Below are 6,100 nucleotides of genomic sequence, written 5' to 3'. Positions count from 1 at the left end.
CAATTGTACAATAAAGAAGTAAATCATCATCGCGTCATCCCTCTTGCTCACAACTTCTAGAATCTATCTAAAACAGGTTACTCTTGTTAGCAATGACACGTCTTCATGGATGATCACCTTCTTTATTGACATATATGACTGATTCTTGAAGACGGTATCAGTTAAGAAATGTCTCAATTGTACAATAAAGAAGTAAATCATCATCGCGTCATCCCTCTTGCTCACAACTTCTAGAATCTATCTAAAACAGGTTACTCTTTTTGGCAATGACACGTCTTCATGGATGATCACCTTCTTTATTGACATATATGACTGATTCTTGAAGACGGTATCAGTTAAGAAATGTCTCAATTGTACAATAAAGAAGTAAATCATCATCGCGTCATCCCTCTTGCTCACAACTTCTAGAATCTATCTAAAACAGGTTACTCTTGTTGGCAATGACACGTCTTCATGGATGATCACCTTCTTTATTGACATATATGACTGATTCTTGAAGACGGTATCAGTTAAGAAATGTCTCAATTGTACAATAAAGAAGTAAATCATCCCTCTTGCTCACAACTTCTAGAATCTATCTAAAACAGGTTACTCTTGTTAGCAATGACACGTCTTCATGGATGATCACCTTCTTTATTGACATATATGACTGATTCTTGAAGACGGTATCAGTTAAGAAATGTCTCAATAGTACAATAAAGAAGTAAATCATCCCTCTTGCTCACAACTTCTAGAATCTATCTAAAACAGGTTACTCTTGTTAGCAATGACACGTCTTCATGGATGATCACCTTCTTTATTGACATATATGACTGATTCTTGAAGACGGTATCAGTTAAGAAATGTCTCAATTGTACAATAAAGAAGTAAATCATCCCTCTTGCTCACAACTTCTAGAATCTATCTAAAACAGGTTACTCTTGTTAGCAATGACACGTCTTCATGGATGATCACCTTCTTTATTGACATATATGACTGATTCTTGAAGACGGTATCAGTTAAGAAATGTCTCAATTGTACAATAAAGAAGTAAATCATCCCTCTTGCTCACAACTTCTAGAATCTATCTAAAACAGGTTACTCTTGTTAGCAATGACACGTCTTCATGGATGATCACCTTCTTTATTGACATATATGACTGATTCTTGAAGACGGTATCAGTTAAGAAATGTCTCAATTGTACAATAAAGAAGTAAATCATCCCTCTTGCTCACAACTTCTAGAATCTATCTAAAACAGGTTACTCTTGTTAGCAATGACACGTCTTCATGGATGATCACCTTCTTTATTGACATATATGACTGATTCTTGAAGACGGTATCAGTTAAGAAATGTCTCAATTGTACAATAAAGAAGTAAATCATCCCTCTTGCTCACAACTTCTAGAATCTATCTAAAACAGGTTACTCTTGTTAGCAATGACACGTCTTCATGGATGATCACCTTCTTTATTGACATATATGACTGATTCTTGAAGACGGTATCAGTTAAGAAATGTCTCAATTGTACAATAAAGAAGTAAATCATCCCTCTTGCTCACAACTTCTAGAATCTATCTAAAACAGGTTACTCTTGTTGGCAATGACACGTCTTCATGGATGATCACCTTCTTTATTGACATATATGATTGATTCTTGAAGACGGTATAAGTTAAGAAATGTCTCAATTGTACAATAAAGAAGTAAATCATCCCTCTTGCTCACAACTTCTAGAATCTATCTAAAACAGGTTACTCTTGTTAGCAATGACACGTCTTCATGGATGATCACCTTCTTTATTGACATATATGACTGATTCTTGAAGACGGTATCAGTTAAGAAATGTCTCAATTGTACAATAAAGAAGTAAATCATCCCTCTTGCTCACAACTTCTAGAATCTATCTAAAACAGGTTACTCTTGTTAGCAATGACACGTCTTCATGGATGATCACCTTCTTTATTGACATATATGACTGATTCTTGAAGACGGTATCAGTTAAGAAATGTCTCAATTGTACAATAAAGAAGTAAATCATCATCGCGTCATCCCTCTTGCTCACAACTTCTAGAATCTATCTAAAACAGGTTACTCTTGTTGGCAATGACACGTCTTCATGGATGATCACCTTCTTTATTGACATATATGACTGATTCTTGAAGACGGTATAAGTTAAGAAATGTCTCTATTGTACAATAAAGAAGTAAATCATCCCTCTTGCTCACAACTTCTAGAATCTATCTAAAACAGGTTACTCTTGTTAGCAATGACACGTCTTCATGGATGATCACCTTCTTTATTGACATATATGACTGATTCTTGGAGACGGTATCAGTTAAGAAATGTCTCAATTGTACAATAAAGAAGTAAATCATCCCTCTTGCTCACAACTTCTAGAATCTATCTAAAACAGGTTACTCTTGTTAGCAATGACACGTCTTCATGGATGATCACCTTCTTTATTGACATATATGACTGATTCTTGAAGACGGTATCAGTTAAGAAATGTCTCAATTGTACAATAAAGAAGTAAATCATCATTGCGTCATCCCTCTTGCTCACAACTTCTAGAATCTATCTAAAACAGGTTACTCTTGTTGGCAATGACACGTCTTCATGGATGATCACCTTCTTTATTGACATATATGACTGATTCTTGAAGACGGTATAAGTTAAGAAATGTCTCAATTGTACAATAAAGAAGTAAATCATCCCTCTTGCTCACAACTTCTAGAATCTATCTAAAACAGGTTACTCTTGTTAGCAATGACACGTCTTCATGGATGATCACCTTCTTTATTGACATATATGACTGATTCTTGAAGACGGTATCAGTTAAGAAATGTCTCAATTGTACAATAAAGAAGTAAATCATCCCTCTTGCTCACAACTTCTAGAATCTATCTAAAACAGGTTACTCTTGTTAGCAATGACACGTCTTCATGGATGATCACCTTCTTTATTGACATATATGACTGATTCTTGAAGACGGTATAAGTATCAGTTAAGAAATGTCTCAATTGTACAATAAAGAAGTAAATCATCCCTCTTGCTCACAACTTCTAGAATCTATCTAAAACAGGTTACTCTTGTTGGGGTTTTGACACACTAAGCGGGAAAAGCGATCGTAAAATGAATGGTCTCAAAACGCCTAAAAAATTGGTTACGTGGTCTGGCATACCATACATACAAACGGTTAAGTAGTCCTCAAAACTGAATTCAAACACATCAAAACTGAAATCAACGGTCGCCTATCATACATAAATGCAGTCATAGCACCTAACGACTCGTGCCCCCCGAAGGATTCCATACTGCTGTATGTACACAGGTACAATTATTAACAAGAACGATAACTCTATTCCTGTTTATATCAGTGGTACTTAATATGACCGAAGCAGTCGTACACTGTATGGCGTTCTTGTTTTTAGTTATTTATTTTAAAAACCAACCAAACAAACTTCTTTACTTCTTTTGATACAAACACTAGTCAAAGATATATTCTAGCGTAATTCTTACCAGCCGTGCTTCGCGGTGCTTTGACAGAAATAATCGAGACTACTAAAATCGTCCATAGCATTATGTTATGTTTAAAACATCATGAAAAATACATATCATCACATATGATGCGATTGACGGGGACAGATTAAAGTACACGGACGTGCGTTTGTTGATAAAGGCTCTCTCTCTCTCTCTCTCTCTCTCTCTCTCTCTCTCTCTCACTTGTGTATTTCCGATGATCTTGATGGTATGTTGTGATTGTATGGAACTGTAATTACTAATCGCTAGGTGTTTCAAAAAATAATATTGTATGTCTGTAACTAATCGGCTTTAGTCTTTAACACTGGGCAATTACTTCACACCTCTGGGACTATTTTAGCCTCACTTTTTTGTCACTCATACATTTTTTTCAGCGAATTCATGTAAAATTCTGCTTAGAGTAACGAGTTTACACGGATGTTCGGTTTGAGAAATATTTTAAGGATATTTTTGATGTTCGGCTTTGGGATTTAATGCAGCTGTAGTTTCACTGATTTTATTTGCACATTCAAGAAAACATATCCCATTTGTGATTACTGAAGCCTTTTCAGAAATATAACTGGAAATTTAGGGTGAACATCTGATAATAATTACGTCAAAATGTCTTGAACAAATATGTTTTTCTCCTTCTTTTATTTGTATCAAGGATGTTTAGTTCTTCACACTAAATAAGTAAAAACAAAAACAGCAACATGGACTACAGATGGTCTTAACACTAATATGCTTTATGCAACCCTGTCCTCGTCGGTACGTGTTGACTACTCCCTACCAGTCTCTGTGGCAGTCCTCCTGTTGGGTACGGCCGACATTATGAGTCAACTGGTCCCCACCATTAGTCCCTGAAAATATAGACTTCATGCTAGAAACAAGCAAGTACTTTAAAGGGGAACACTGTCTGGTGTGATTGGTGAATCTGAACCTATGGAAAATCTAGACTTGCTTCACTGAGGGTAGACTCATGATTAGTATCTGAATACATTCTATTTTGATGCTAAAAACAAACCTATTACAAATTGAAAAGGAGACCCAGAGAGACTAGAGATTCAGAACCTGGGGAAATGTAGACTTGTTTCATTTAATTCTCTCCTGCAGGAAAAATAACATGGTTCAGGGACTGTGAGGCACACTAGTTCTGTAAAACCTTATCCAGGAGTTCGTGTGTCGCTTTCTAAAACCTTGATGACCACCTTTCTGAGACGATGAGTATTTCAATTTTAGAAATGAGATATAGGCTTTTCAAAGAATAACTTAGCTAGAACGGAGAAGACCCCGAAAAATGTGTATGCTGAAAATATAAACGTAGGGAGGGTGAAGGTACATGGAGGATCTACGCTAGCCTATAACATACAAGCTGCTAACCAGTGAGCATGTGAGTTAAGTTTTACGCCACACTCAGCAATGTTCCAGCTATATTTCGGCGGTCTGTAAATAATCAAGTCTGGGCCAGACAATCCATGCTTGTCGGGATTGGCGACTAACGAATCTGTACCTGTTTCATATAGTTCTCGTAAGCTTGCGATCTCGTAACTTTCCTCACGGCATTCCTACCTCCTGTACTGTAACACAGACTTAGGGTAGTCGTAGCGCTACAAGACCTTTGTGAAGAGAGGGGCCCTGGGAAGTTGGTTCGCTGATTTGTCTGATGCATATCATGGTATCACAATTGCGTAGATCAATGCAGATGATGCCAATCATTAGCTTGTCTGGTCCAGAGTCGACTTTTACAGACCGATGTCGTGGATATGGAAAGAAGCAGTCTTAAACAACTTCCACAAACCAAGAAAGAACAACGCACCCAACAGGCAGTGAAAATATATTGTAAGAAGTAAGTGAAGCACCCTAAAAATCCCCGTAAGTGCACTACGTAGAATGAAGTGCACCAACATACACATGAAAACAGACCATTCTTGATGCAGTATTTGAACCTTCTCGCTTCATGATGTACAAATAAAGTTATCAGTGACCAAAATAGTTTTTAAATTTTGATGAACTTTACTAGCCCACACAGTAATTATCTAGCCTCAAATTTGAATGTAGAACGTAAGCAAAAGATTACAAAAGGTGAAGTAACATTAGTAATCATGCCACAGTTGGGCATGATTTAAAAGTGTAAAGACTGACATATTTGCAAAATGACTCCATGAAAGTTCAGTGACAGTGCCAGTGACAGTGGAGATTTACCGTCCCGACTTGATTTATAGAGGCAGAATCTTGTGGGTCAGTGGCTGTTTCACACACTGGAGGTCATGTAACCAGCTTGGGGAATGTTTCAAAGAAATAACAATATTTTCAGGAGTGCTCCTGCTTTTCAGTCATATGGATATCATGAGAAATCCAGCAAAATACAATGATCATAAACATCTTAGCATGGATGAAATTAAAGTCACCCTTAAATTTGCTACAAAAGTCTTCAGTAGATCACAATATATTGAACTAACAGTCCCTGTTTCTTGACACACAAAAAACACAAACACATACAACCTTCACTTTCCAGAGAATGATTTGGTAATTGAGTTTTGTTTTACGCGTAACTCAACCATATATTCCTGCTATATGGCAACAGTCTATACATAATCATCTCTGGA

This window comes from Haliotis asinina, chromosome 16 (assembly GCF_037392515.1).
Source record: "Haliotis asinina isolate JCU_RB_2024 chromosome 16, JCU_Hal_asi_v2, whole genome shotgun sequence".
NCBI lineage: Eukaryota > Metazoa > Mollusca > Gastropoda > Lepetellida > Haliotidae > Haliotis > Haliotis asinina.
The sequence above is the reverse complement of the archived record's forward strand: the minus strand, read 5'-3'. Positions refer to the sequence as shown.